Raw genomic sequence first — 15,235 nt, forward strand, 5'->3', positions numbered from 1 at the left:
GTTGTCGCTTGTTGGCATATTCCGCTCGTTCAGATGCTCCTTCTCCTGCTACTCCTCTTCACGGATTCCGTCAGCAGTCTTTCTTGGAATCCGTTTCCAAGAGACAACAGTTTGCGAGCACGCACCAGACGGTGCAGAAACTGAACGTCCTCCTGTCCAAGTTGCTGCTGCCAGGCTCGTAATCTGTCATGCGCCCCTGTACCGCCTCCTCATGCTGCTGCCAGGTCCAGAGTGTGTCATGGGCCCCCGTACCGACTCCAAATGCTGCTGCCAGGCCCGTAATCTGTCATGGGCCCCTGTACCGCCTCCCCATGCTGCTGCCACGTCCAGATTGTGTCATGGGCCCCCGTACCGACTCCAAATGCTGCTGCCAGGCCCGTAATCTGTCATGGGCCCCTGTACCGCCTCCCCATGCTGCTGCCACGTCCAGATTGTGTCATGGGTCCCTGTACGGCCTCCCATTGCTGCTGCCAGGCCTGTAATCTGCCATGGGCCCCCGTACCGACTCCTCATGCTGCTGCCAGGCCCGTAATCTGCCATGGGCCCCTGTACCGCCTCCTCATGCTGCTGCCAGGTCCAGAGTGTGTCATGGGTCCCTGTACGGCCTCCCATTGCTGCTGTCTCTATCGCCACACTCTGCCATGTGCCACTTTCAGGTCTCCTCACACTGCTGGTGGTTTCCATTTTTGTCATAGGGTGCTGTATGGCCTCCCATTGCTGCTGCCTCCACAGCCACACTGTGGCTCCACACTCTGGTTTTGGCCCCGTGACTGGCCAAATGAGTGAAGTGTGCGGTGATTCTAAGATCGACGGCACTCATCTGCATGTCATACTGCCTGACAGTATTATTTCTCTTCCCCAGCAGACTCCAAGGGCATTTAAATTAAAGGTACAGTGTTCAGCACTAATATTAAGTCTCTCTGAAGCCTAGAAACACCCTTTTTTAAGTTAAATTCACAGCGAATATATTCGACTCGAATCGAAATTTTTCTACGAATTCGCCGAATCAGTCGAATCGAATTTTTGAATACTTCGCTCATCTCTAGTTACAATCAGCTATGGGAGATACCTTCGGATCAATGTTGGAACATATTGCAATATTCATATTCAATAAGTAGCTTGAATTGCATTGAAATATACCTGGAAATATTTTGATATTCATTCTGTATGTGCTTGTAGAGCAAAAAACTGTTAAGGACATATCAGATATATAAATAAAATGTTGATTCTTTTTAAAGAAGTGGTTTCTCTTGTGCATTTAAAGGTTGCCTTAAAAATCCCATCAAATGTAAGAGAAATCCTTTGTATTATAGAAACAGGGATGATGGAAACCACACCCTGAGCTACACTGAATTATTTTTCTCATAACTCCTGTTTATTTTGCCATTGGTGCCCTACTGTATCACTATTGATTTTTATTATCATTATTAACACATTCTATTCTATATCCCCCAATCCTCCCTCCGTTATTTTATACTGACCATCCATTATATTTTATCAATTCATTTTCCAGTTTGGTCCCCTCCCAGCGCCAATGTGTTCATTTTTTTTTATTGAAGATACAACTCTGTTGGTTATGCACTATATTGCCAAAATTATTGGGACACCCCTCCAAATCATTGGGTTCAGGTGTATAAAATCAAGCACCTAGGCATGCAGACTTCTTCTACAAAATTTGTGAAAGAATCGGTTGCTCTCAGGAGCTCAGTAAATTCAAGTATGGTACCGTGATAGGTTTCCACCTGTGCAATAAGTTAATCCATGAAATTTCCTTGCTAATAAATATTCCACAGCCAACTGTTAGTGGTATTATAGCAAAGTGGAAGCAACTGGGAATAACAGCAACTCAGTCATGAAGTGGTAGGCCACGTAAAATGACAGAGCGGGCTCAGTGCATACTGAAGTACACAGTGCATGGAAGTCGCCAACTGTCTGCAGAGTCAATAGCTAAAGACCTCCAAACTTCGTGTGGCCTTCATATTACCACAACAGTGCGTAGAGAGCTTCATGGAATGGGTTTCCATTGCTGAGCAGCTGCATCCAAGCCTTACATCAACAAGTGCAATGCAAAGCGTTGGATGCAATGATGTAAACACCTTTGTGATGAACACCTTTGGGATGAATTAGAGCGGAGACTGCTAGCCAGGCCTTCTCATCCGACAGTGCCTGACCTCACAAATGCACTGCTGGAACAATGGTCAAACATTCCCATAGACACTCCTAAACCTTGTGGACAGCCTTCCCAGAAGAGTTGAAGCTGTTATAGCTGCAAAGGGTGGGCCAACGCAATATTGAACCCTACAGACTAAGACTGGGAAGCCATTAAAGTTCATATGTGTGTAAAGGCAGGCGTCCCAGTTATTTTGGCAATATTGTGTATAATGCCTGTCAAGTGATGAATATCCCACTGTTTTTTTTTGGGGGGGGGGGGGGTTATGGGCAGGTTTATTGTGGCCTATGCTGTTGACATACATTTTAAAATTTGGATGGCTTTATTTGAATCTAGTAAAAACAATTGAAATCAGTACATTTTCTGATTCTGAAATGCTCTGCATTATAGTGTCTGGCATCAGTTGTCATTCTGTACAGTGGATTCCCTGGCAAACTGAGAGAGCCCTGCAGGGTCTTCTCTTTGCAGGGGCTGGTCTACATCATCCAGAGGGTTGTAGTTTGGGGACCACTGCTCTATTGTGCCTGAAACTTCTATAGCTACAGCTTTATATGGCAAAACAGTTGTGAGGCCCCATTCACACTTCACGTAGCGGGAACTCGCGTTTCACCTTATGAATTTTCATGAGATTCTATGTGTTGCGTATAGAGCAGTTCATTCACTTCAATGGGCTGCCGTATGCGTGTTTGTCACCCAAAAGAAGCTCCAGCAATTTTCATGCAGTTTGTAACCACTTTAAAATCACGCTGGAGCCAAAAGACAGCTACAGCGTGGTTGTCCAATTCTGGGACCCCCAGCAGCACACACCTGGCACTGTCCGTGATTGCTGTGTCCTATGGACACAGCTGATCACATGACAAGGTGAAAGGCCAATAGTAGTGGCCTGTTACCACGTGATCAGCTGTGTCCAGTGACACAGCAAATCACAAAGTAAATACAGGAAAGTACTGCTGATAACCAGAAAATGTCACAGAGGACATCTGCACTGACTATCAGGGCACTGATGATCAGTACCCAGCAGTGCCGCCCAGAAGTAGTGCCCATCATTGCTGCATATCAGTGCCTCCTCATCAGTGCAGCCTATCAGTGCAGCCTCATCAACGCACATCACTGAGGAGAAAAATTACCTGTTTTCAAACTTTTTTAATGGAAACAAAGAAAAATGTTTTTTTTTTTTTTAATTTTTTGCTTTTTTTTCATTATTATAATGCAAAAACTAAAAACCCCAGTGGCGATTAAATACTGCCAAATTAAAACTTTATTTGTGTTGGAAAAAATGTCATGAGTACAGTGTTGCATGACCACACAATTGTCATTCAAAGTGCAACAGCACTGAAAGCTGAAAATTGGTCTGAGCAGAAGGGGGTAAAAGTGCCCGGTGGGCAAGTTTTTAAAGGCACATTTTGCTGCCGATTTCAAATGAGCAAGTGTGAAGGTGCCCTGAATCTCTTCATCTATTTAAAAGGTAAACAGCTGTTCTTTAAATGATTATAAAAAGGGTTCTGCGGTCTTGTTATTTTTAGATAAAAGCATAAAATGAACAACCCGAATGTCACAGTCAAGTCATCAGACCAACCACTAGTACATGTGTTCAAAGCCATCACATACATAATTTACCATAAAATCATTTATAAAACCAGGCCACATGATTCTGCTGTTTTTCTATTTTAAAAAATGCAGCACTGTAGTGAGAATCACATGGAAGCAACTCAATGAATTTAGGCATCTAGATGTGGTGAAGACGACTTGCTGAAGTTCAAATGAGCATCAGAATGGGGGAGAAAGTGGATTTAAGGGACTTTGAACGTGACATTGTTGTTGGTGCCAGACGGGCTGGTCTGAGTATTTAAAAAACTGTTGATGTACTGGGATTTGCACGCACAACCATCTCTAGGGAAATTGAGACTTATCAGACCAGGCCTCGTTTTTCCAATTTTCTATTGTCCAATTTTGGTGAGCCTGTGCAAATTGTAGCCTCCGTTTCCTGTTCTTAGCTGGCAGAGAGGCACCTGGTGTGGTCTTCTGCTGCTGTAGCCCATCTGCTTCAGGGTTCGAAGTGTTGTGCATTCAGAGATGGTATTCTGCATACCTTGGTTGTAATGAGTAGTTATTTGAGTTACTGTTGCCTTTCTATCATCTTGAACCAGTCTGCCCATTCTCCTCTGACATCAACAAGGCATTTTTGACCACACAACTGCCGCTCACTGGATATCTTCTCTTTTTTGGACCATTTTCTGTAAGCCAAACTGATAAGAGGCATGGAGGAGCTCAGCTATGAGGAAAGATTAGAGGAACTGAATTTATTCTCTTGAGAAGAGGACATTAAGGGGGGATATGATCAACATGTATAAATACATCTGTGGTTCATATAGTGAACTCGGTGTAGAGTTATTCACCCTGAGGTCATCACAGAGGACAACGGGGCACTCTTTACGTCTGGAGGAAAAGAAATGTAATCTCCAAACACAGAAAGGTTTCTTCACAGTGAGAGCTGTAAAAATGAGGAATAGACTCCCTCAAGAGTTGGTTCTGGCCAGCTCAGTGGATTGCTTTAAAAAAGGTCTGGATTATTTCCTAGATACACAGAATATAACTGGATACTAACATTTATAGGTAATGTCGATCCAGGGAATATCCGATTGCCTCTCGAGGGATCAGGAAGGATTTTTTTTCCCTGCAGGAGCAAATTGGATCATGCTTTGCTGGGTTTTATGCCTTCTGGATCAACTGTGGGTATAGGATTATAACTTTTTTTTTAATGGTTGAACTGGATGGACTTTTGTCTTTTTTTCAGCCAGACTAACTATGCAACCCTAGAGATGGTTGTGTGTGAAAATCCCAATAGATCAGTTTTTAAAATCCTCAGACTGGCCTGTTTGGCACCAACAACCATGTAGGGTTGCCACCTCATCCCTTTAAAATTGAACACATATTAATTACACAGGTTCTGTAGCTGATTAAGGTGGTAATTAAAGAGGAGTTCCGGCCCCCTCTCCCAAAAATTAAAAGTCAACAGCTACAAATACTGTAGCTGCTGACTTTTAATATTAGGGTATCTACTTGTCCAGGGACCCTGTGATGTCCTCACCCCAGGCCGATTCTTCAATTGCCTGACGGGTGCTGGTGCCGCCATCTTGACTAAGGAAAACCGGCAGTGTAATCTTGCAGCTTCACAGCTGCTTTCCTACTGCACATGTGTGAATCCCGCTGTGCTTTGTGAATGGGCTGCAGTCCTCTGGGGCCTGTAAAATGTCCCAGAGAGCAGCAGGGGGAAGAGAGGGGGAGCAAACTGATCCTGGAAGTGGGAGCGGGTGGGTACCTGTCAAAATCACGCTCCCACGCAAACGGTGCCAAATGTAATAGTAGAGGAGGCAAATAAGAGCTTACACTTTTGGGTGAAACTCCGCTTTAAATTTAGTGCCTTATCTGCATTAAATTATTATTATTATACAGGATTTATATAGTGCCAACAGTTTGCTCAGCGCTTTACAGTATAAAGGGAGACAATACAGCAACAATACAAGAGGGTTAGGAGGGCTCTGCTCCTCGGAGCTTACAATCTAAGAGGAAGGGGTTGGTGATACAAAAGGTAATAACTGTGCAGGATGAACTGATATGAAGAATAGAAGACTCCATTATTAGCAGAAGGCAGGATAGGCTTCCCTGAAGAGATAGCTTTTCAGAGATCACCTAAAATTGGGCAGAGTAGGCGATAGTTGGATAGATTGGGGTAGAGAGTTCCAGAGGATGGGGGAGGCCCTGGAGATGAGCATGGGAGGAGGAGACAAGGGATCTAAAGAGCAGGAGGTCGTGGGAGGAGCAGAGAGTACGGTTTGGGTGATATTTAGAGACAAGATTGATGATGTAATTAGGGGCAGAGTTATAAATGGCTTTATATGTTATTGTTAATGTTTAGAATTTTATCCGTTGGGCAATGGGAAGCCAGTGGAGGGATTGGCAGAGAGGGATGGCAGATATGGAACGGTTAGTAAGGTGGATGAGTCTGGCAGCAGCATTCATGATAGACTGAAGAGGGGATAGCCTGCGATGAGGTAGGCCAATGAGGAGGGAGTTACAATAATCAAGGCGGGATATAACAAGGGAGTGAATAAGTTGCTTAGTGGTTTCCGAGGTTAGGAACGGGCGTATCTTGGAGATGTTACGTAGGTGAAGTCTACAAGATTTGGACAGCGATTGGATTTGGGGCTGAAAGGACATATGGGAGTCTAGGATTACACCTAGTACCCCGGCATGAGGGGAGGGACTGATGATTGTGTTATTGATCTTGATGGAGAAGTCAAGGGAGGGGGCACGGGCTGGAGGGAATAGTATGAGTATTAAATAGTATATTAGCCTCAGAACCTGTGTAATTCATGTGTTTGGTTTTAAAGGGCTGAAATGGCGACCCTACAACTATGTCACATTCAAAGTCACTTAAATACCCTTTCTTCCCCATTCTGATGCTCCGTTTGAACTTCAGTAAGTCTAGGTGCCTAAATGCATGGAGTTGCTGCCATGTGATTGGCAGATTTGAGTTACCAAGCAATTGACAGGTGTACCTAATAAAGAGTGTATATGTAAGTTGAATGCGCTGTACAAGTACCAGTCATAATAATCATCTGTGGTCCATACTGCCAGATATAGGGACACTAGGTCCCAGGAGAGGACCATTTCCGCCGAGGAGCACGTGGGGGTTATGCCTGAGGACTCCACACATCAAGAAACAGCGACCACATCCCTAGCAGGAATAACCATGGCAACCAGCAAATCACACGACCGCTTCCACCTTAGGATTCAACACGCCCCGAGCGCCCTCTACCGTCTGTACGGTACATCGGCCTCGGTTCACGTGACTCGCAGCCTAAGCTAATCGATCCGCGAACTGGTCAGACATTACGAATCGCATGTGAAGAGCAGCTGAGCTGCAGGTTAGTGTGGACCATGGCGTCCCGTGATTCATGGTTGTCTGTTGTAGCTCTCTCTCTGTAGGCGGACAGGGCATGGTGACAGCTGGAGTTCACATCTACACCAGTCTGCCTGTGCCCTCCTTCCATCCCTAGCTGGGAGGTATTCCTCTGAATGAATGAATGTATGCCCTGGGGGGAGGGATTACTACAAGTGGAGCAGCTGGGCTTAGCAACCAATCGGCTTCTAGATTTCATTTTCAAAGCTTAACCAAAGAAGCTGGAGCTAGAAGCTGATTGGTTTCTGTGCCCAGCCCCTCCAGTCGTAGTCCCCCCTGGTTCCTGTGCCCAGCCCCTCCAGTCGTAGTCCCCCCTGGTTCCTGTGCCCAGCCCCTCCAGTCGTAGTCCCCCCTGGTTCCTGTGCCCAGCCCCTCCAGTCGTAGTCCCCCCTGGTTCCTGTGCCCAGCCCCTCCAGTCGTAGTCCCCCCTGGTTCCTGTGCCCAGCCCCTCCAGTCGTAGTCCCCCCTGGTTCCTGTGCCCAGCCCCTCCAGTCGTAGTCCCCCCTGGTTCCTGTGCCCAGCCCCTCCAGTCATAGACCCCCCTGGTTCCTGTGCCCAGCCCCTCCAGTCGTAGTCAGTCTCCCCTGGTTCCTGTGCCCAGCCCCTCCAGTCGTAGTCAGTCCCCCCTGGTTCCTGTGCCCAGCCCCTCCAGTCGTAGTCAGTCCCCCCTGGTTCCTGTGCCCAGCCCCTCCAGTCGTAGTCAGTCCCCCCTGGTTCCTGTGCCCAGCCCCTCCAGTCGTAGTCAGTCCCCCCTGGTTCCTGTGCCCAGCCCCTCCAGTCGTAGTCAGTCCCCCCTGGTTCCTGTGCCCAGCCCCTCCAGTCGTAGTCAGTCCCCCCTGGTTCCTGTGCCCAGCCCCTCCAGTCGTAGTCAGTCCCCCCTGGTTCCTGTGCCCAGCCCCTCCAGTCGTAGTCAGTCCCCCCTGGTTCCTGTGCCCAGCCCCTCCAGTCGTAGTCAGTCCCCCCTGGATCCTGTGCCCAGCCCCTCCAGTCGTAGTCAGTCCCCCCTGGATCCTGTGCCCAGCCCCTCCAGTCGTAGTCAGTCCCCCCTGGATCCTGTGCCCAGCCCCTCCAGTCGTAGTCAGTCCCCCCTGGATCCTGTGCCCAGCCCCTCCAGTCGTAGTCAGTCCCCCCTGGATCCTGTGCCCAGCCCCTCCAGTCGTAGTCAGTCCCCCCTGGATCCTGTGCCCAGCCCCTCCAGTCGTAGTCAGTCCCCCCTGGTTCCTGTGCCCAGCCCCTCCAGTCGTAGTCAGTCCCCCCTGGATCCTGTGCCCAGCCCCTCCAGTCGTAGTCAGTCCCCCCTGGATCCTGTGCCCAGCCCCTCCAGTCGTAGTCAGTCCCCCCTGGATCCTGTGCCCAGCCCCTCCAGTCGTAGTCCCCCCTGGTTCCTGTGCCCAGCCCCTCCAGTCGTAGTCCCCCCTGGTTCCTGTGCCCAGCCCCTCCAGTCGTAGTCCCCCCTGGTTCCTGTGCCCAGCCCCTCCAGTCGTAGTCCCCCCTGGTTCCTGTGCCCAGCCCCTCCAGTCATAGTCCCCCCTGGTTCCTGTGCCCAGCCCCTCCAGTCATAGACCCCCCTGGTTCCTGTGCCCAGCCCCTCCAGTCGTAGTCAGTCTCCCCTGGTTCCTGTGCCCAGCCCCTCCAGTCGTAGTCAGTCCCCCCTGGTTCCTGTGCCCAGCCCCTCCAGTCGTAGTCAGTCCCCCCTGGTTCCTGTGCCCAGCCCCTCCAGTCGTAGTCAGTCCCCCCTGGTTCCTGTGCCCAGCCCCTCCAGTCGTAGTCAGTCCCCCCTGGTTCCTGTGCCCAGCCCCTCCAGTCGTAGTCAGTCCCCCCTGGTTCCTGTGCCCAGCCCCTCCAGTCGTAGTCAGTCCCCCCTGGTTCCTGTGCCCAGCCCCTCCAGTCGTAGTCAGTCCCCCCTGGTTCCTGTGCCCAGCCCCTCCAGTCGTAGTCAGTCCCCCCTGGTTCCTGTGCCCAGCCCCTCCAGTCGTAGTCAGTCCCCCCTGGTTCCTGTGCCCAGCCCCTCCAGTCGTAGTCAGTCCCCCCTGGATCCTGTGCCCAGCCCCTCCAGTCGTAGTCAGTCCCCCCTGGATCCTGTGCCCAGCCCCTCCAGTCGTAGTCAGTCCCCCCTGGATCCTGTGCCCAGCCCCTCCAGTCGTAGTCAGTCCCCCCTGGATCCTGTGCCCAGCCCCTCCAGTCGTAGTCAGTCCCCCCTGGATCCTGTGCCCAGCCCCTCCAGTCGTAGTCAGTCCCCCCTGGATCCTGTGCCCAGCCCCTCCAGTCGTAGTCAGTCCCCCCTGGTTCCTGTGCCCAGCCCCTCCAGTCGTAGTCAGTCCCCCCTGGTTCCTGTGCCCAGCCCCTCCAGTCGTAGTCCCCCCTGGTTCCTGTGCCCAGCCCCTCCAGTCGTAGTCCCCCCTGGTTCCTGTGCCCAGCCCCTCCAGTCATAGTCAGTCCCCCCTGGTTCCTGTGCCCAGCCCCTCCAGTCGTAGTCAATCCCCCCCCCCCTACTGTGTCTTGCTATTGCTGGTGGAGCTGAGATATCCTGTTTATTATGCCTTTTATATATAAAGTGAACCTGTCCATGCAGATCAAAGCAAGAGGTGCAGGACTGATTCCTGTAGAATGGACAGCCGCTGGTGGAGGCCTGCGAACACACAGTGCCCATCCTGGTACATCACACTGTTTATTTTTTATTTCTTGTTTTTTTGGTAAGAACTTTATTGAATGTGCCATAAATGACAAGTGCAGAGCTATAAAGGACAAAATACTAGGGATGTGCCCATACCGAGCATTTTCATTAGTATTTGTGAAAATGGTCCCAATATCTGAAACCGATACTTTGCAGTGTAAAAAATAGCATGCGTTTTGAACCGGAATGCTATTCCTGTCCAAATTGCACGCGGTTTTCCCCTTTGCTCCTGTGTGAACCCAGGCTTGTCCTAGTCTGAGTGCAGACAGGAGTGGTGTGGGAAACCTCCCCGCCCTGATCCTATGCTGAGCAAAGAGTGTGAGAGAAGGGCATGGTGGATGTATACTATGGTGGCAGATGCTCTGGATTCTCAGTTGTAGGAGAGGAGAGAAAGCCGTGAGGATTTGAAATCTCCACAACTTTCTCTCCTCTCCTTGTAAGGATGACAGTTCAGGCTAGAGGGCTTTTGGCTGGTTAGAACCATCACATGGATTCCTGTTCAAATCACATGCTATTCTTTGCGGTGCAATTTGCATTAATGCAAATCACACTGCAAAGTATTGGTACTCTATATTGACGAGTACTTAAACGGCATTTGTACTCGCCGATCAAAAAATTATATCTGTGTATCCCTGCTTTTTGCACGTGGAGGATTAACCCCTTAGGTTCCACAGTGAGTATAACAAGCATGCTTTACTGCATATACAGACTGATTCTACTGTTTTGGGTTTAGTAACACTTTTTAAGAATGGATGTAAAAAACTCTCATAGTGTAGCATGATCAATTATTCATTTTTGTTAAAAATGATTAAAAACACTCCACTTGCGTGAAAGCGTCACCTCTGCTGGCCTCACCAGATGCGTTTCATCATAAGACGTCATCAGGGGCAGTGGAGGTGACGCTATCACGGAAGCGGAGACCCGGAAGTGGGCTTTTGCCGACAACGATCAGAGGATTGGATGCTTTCACATTGATATTATGCGGTATTGCCTGTGTGGCATTTTTAATGTGTTTTTAATCATTTGTAACAAATAGGATGATTGATCTACATACTACACTATGTGAGTCTTTTACATCCATTCTTAACCTTGTCCAATGCTTTTTGGAATGGGCTGTGTGGGAAAGCATTTGGAGATCCAGGGGCATCTTGGTGTTGACCTTTTAAAAGAGCACATTTGACCATTCCTTCGTTGGTGGTCACACCATCTGCTAAGGTTTATCTGTACACATCATGGTGTTTGAAGTGTTGTTTCTCCTCTTTCTGCTTGATGGATGCACTACCTTAAAGGTTCCAGTACTCTCAACCCAGGATTGCTATTTAACATCACTTTTTTGATTGAATATTAATTATGGGTCTTTTTTGATGGACACTTTATCTTTTCATACATGTCACTATTGAGTGTTTACTATTTGTCTTATGCACACCATTATCAGTTTACCGTGCCAGACTGATCTATATATTGATTTTTAGACACTAATATTTGCATGGAGAATTCTTTTCACTGTTTATAGATTTATATGATCGCTGGTATAGTGATTTATATGTAGTTTGCCAATTATAGCGCTGCACTATTAATGTTTTTAGGGTTGGTATCATAATCCTTAGTGCTAGCTGCTTTTTTCTTTCTTTGTGTGTGTTTACACCCAAGTATAATGTTTTTCTTTTTTGATGCCATGAATAAAAACTCAAATTTTTGTGCTCTCAACTAAACTGTCAGCCCGTCACATGGTTGGTGCCATAGCTGATCACATGTGCAGCATCATGGCAACTGCAGATCCAACAGAGATTAAGATGGCTGAAAAGGATAGGAGGGTTTAGTTCCACTTTAATGACTAGTGACCTGTGATGAGCTCAGGCATGTTTGGACACAATATCACAATGCAAACGGCGAGCACTATGAAAGTAGAAGCAGCTAGCACCAGAGATAGTGACAACAGATCTCAGTAAACTAATATATATATATATATATACACCACCATACTCAAAAATCCCTCCCTTGACCCCACTAACCTTAACAACCTTAGACCCATCTCCTTGTTGCCCTTCACTTCCAAGCTCCTTGAGCGCCTGGTCTACAATTGCCTAAGCGCCCACCTTACTGATAACAACCTCCTTGACCCCCTACAGTCTGGCTTCCGCACCCTGCACTCCACCAAAACCGCCCTACTTAAAATCACCAATGACCTGCTAACTGCCAAAGCCAATGGCCACTATTCTATCCTCCTGCTCCTTGACCTCTCCGCGGCCTTCGACACTGTTGACCACCCTCTCCTCCTTGCCAAACTGAACTCCCTTGGCATCAAGGATGCTGCTCTCTCCTGGTACATCTCCTACCTTTCCCAAAGCTCCTTCAGTGTCACCTACAACACTGCCACCTCCCCCTCCCTCCCCCTCTCTGTCGGGGTCCCCCAAGGCTCTGTCCTCGGGCCCCTCCTCTTCTCCATCTATACCTCCTCCCTTTGCAAACTTATTCACTCCCATGGCTTCAATTACCACCTCTATGCCGACGACACCCAAATTTACCTCTCCACCCCCCACCTCACCCCCTCACTCTCTGCCCGCATCGCCCACCTCCTAAACGACATATCAGACTGGATGTTGCTCCATTTCCTCAAACTTAACCTATCCAAAACCGAGCTCCTGGTCTCCCCCCCCCATCCTCTCCATCACTACTAACAACGCCACCATCTCTCCCACCCCACACGCCAAAGTCCTGGGTGTCACCCTGGACTCCCACCTCTCCTTCCTACCCAACATCCAACTGCTATCTAGATCTTGCAGGCTCCACCTCCACAACATCTCCAAGATACGCACATTCCTCACCCCAGACACCACCAAACAACTCGTACACTCCATCATCTCACGCCTGGACTATTGCAACTCCCTTCTCACTGGCCTACCCAAACGAACGCTATCCCCACTCCAGTCGATCCTAAACTCAGCGGCCAGACTCATTCACCTCACCAAGCGCTCCACATCTGCCTCCCCCCTCTGCCAATCCCTTCATTGGCTCCCGATTGCCCAACGCATCAAGTTCAAGCTGCTAACCCTGACCTACAAGGCCATTCACAATGCCGCCCCGAACTACATAACTGACCTGATACCCAGATACTACCCTACCCGTGCCCTCCGCTTCTCACAGGACCTCCTGCTCTGTAGGTCTCTGGTCTCCTCCTCCCACACCCGATTGCAGGACTTCTCTAGGACTTCCCCTATCCTCTGGAACTCCCTACCCCAATCCATCAGAATGTCCCTCCTCACCTTCAGGCGCACCCTGAAAACCCTCCTCTTCAGGGAAGCCTACCCCAACCTCACCTAACACCCGACCTCACCTAACAACTAACCTCCTCCACTCCACCCACCACTCCATCCCCCACAGCCATCTCCTCCTGTGCCACCTTCCCCTCCCTCCTAGATTGTAAGCTCGAAAGAGCAGGGCCCTCAAACCCCTCGTGTAGTGTATTGTTACTGTCTTGTGTCATGTTATGTCCCCCTGCTACTGTACAGCGCTGAGCATACCCTTTGGCGCTATATAAATACTGTATAATAATAATATATATATAAGATGCAGCGCATAGGACATATAACATGAATGATGAAGCAATATCGTGACACAAAACAAAAAAAAAAATATATATATGTATCTCAGTACAACCAATAATAATAAACTAAAAAGTCCTTCCAGTATAAATCTGTGTATCAGTGATGTGATAGTAGCAATCACAGCAAATTGTGTTTGATCCCACACAGTACTCTGGGGTCCAATGTGCAATCCACCACCACTATGCACTCACCAGAGGGCTACTTGTTAGGTAGCAAATGTAACAAGAGATCTGTATTATCCACTCTCTGACATCTGCAATGGTCCAGTTGTATCCTAAAATTAATGTTTATATTGTTCTACACGTGGAATGCTTTTATGCATATTTTTAAATAAATACTACACTATATACACCATTTTCCGGGCTCAATGTGGTGAGCATCTTCTTTTAGGATACAACTGGACCATTACAGTCAATGAGTTTGTTAGCTCTTACGTGGAAGCACTGACTAGGCTAGATACTGAGCCATGGGGATCAGAAAAGAACTGTCAAAAGTCCTGCGTAACAAGGTAATGGAACTTTATAAAGATGGAAAAGGACATAAAAAGATGTCCAAAGCCTTGGATATGCCAATCAGTATTGTTAAATCACCTATTAAGAAGTGGAAAGTTCGGGGATCTCTTGATACCAAGCTAAGGTCCGGTAGACCAAGAAAGATTGCAGCCACAACTGACAGAAGAATTGTTCGGGATACAAAGGGAAACCCACGGGTAACCACAAGAAATATACAGGCTGCTCTGGAAAAAGACAGTGTGTGTCACGTTGTGTGTCTGTACCAAGGCCAAACATTCCAGGGTATGTAAACTTTGATCATGGTCATTTGGGTGATTTCTGTTATTATAATTTAAAAAGGAGCCAAACAACTATTTGATAATAAATGGCTTGATATGATCATCATCCTTCAATAAAAGAGCATTTTTTGGTATGATCACTCATATTTTCAATATCAATGGCAACATTTCACAATTTCTGCCAGGGTATGTTAACTTTTGAGCACAACTGTATGTATGTGTATATATATTTTATTTTGTCATGTTATTGCTTCATCATGCACTTTATATGTTTGGACACAAGTCCCCGGAAGCTGTCAAAACCGACAGCTGATTATAGACAGCAGAGGCAAACCCTGGAGCTGTACATATGCAAGGAGCATGTATATGTGCGGCTGTGAGATGGGGAATGCCTCTGCCCATTATGATTGGTTATCTGCTTTAATAGCTTTCTCATGCGAGAGCTCATGCAGGTTCAGACTCTTGTCCAAACACACATGCACTCATCACTGGTCACAGGCCAAATTTCATTAAAGTAGAATGTGGTAACACCAGCATATGATGCTGAGCCTCGGTGATTACAACTGAAACCCAATGATTGAATAAAACAGGTGGGCCAGGGACAGTCAGGCTAGAGAAGAAAGAACTAGATGATTCAGCTGGACATCCTCCAGCCAATAGAATGATGTGAACTCTGTCTGACTTACTGTAGGTTCTAATGCACACTGTAATAAGTTCACAGTGTGCAATGAAATCAGAGTACACAATTTCAGTACAGGATAGGAGCCTGTACAGCCATGCAAGATTGAAAATAAGGCTAGAGTTTAGCTTTAATGATTGGCCCAGTACTGTCACATGTGGCGGGGGCAGTCCTGTGCAAGCTTGGACTTGGAGCAGGTATTCCGAACTTAGTTGAAACAGTGGGCCTAATTGAGTAGACTAAATCTTCATGGGGGCCACATTATGACTGCTGTGGGCTGCACCTACTTAATTTCAGAAAAAGATAAAACCGCTTCAGAACTTCCTACAGTAAAAACTGCAAGTTGCAGTATTG

At 47.8% G+C, this 15,235-nt stretch overlaps 1 protein-coding gene across 1 annotated transcript in view; it reads left to right on the top strand.

Annotated features, from left to right (window-relative positions):
* Window positions 1–6,971: 6,971 nt before the first annotated feature.
* The window catches only part of POMT1 (protein O-mannosyltransferase 1), a 60,436-nt gene continuing 52,172 nt past the window's right edge, over window positions 6,972–15,235 (top strand). The window contains exon 1 of the mRNA XM_089675094.1: window positions 6,972–7,098. The gene's annotated coding sequence lies outside the window, so the exon portion shown is untranslated. The remainder of the gene's footprint in view (window positions 7,099–15,235) is intronic.

This window comes from Staurois parvus, unplaced genomic scaffold, assembly GCF_062004578.1.
Source record: "Staurois parvus isolate SC_StPar_1 unplaced genomic scaffold, SC_StPar_1.0 ptg000154l, whole genome shotgun sequence".
NCBI classification, from domain to species: domain Eukaryota; kingdom Metazoa; phylum Chordata; class Amphibia; order Anura; family Ranidae; genus Staurois; species Staurois parvus.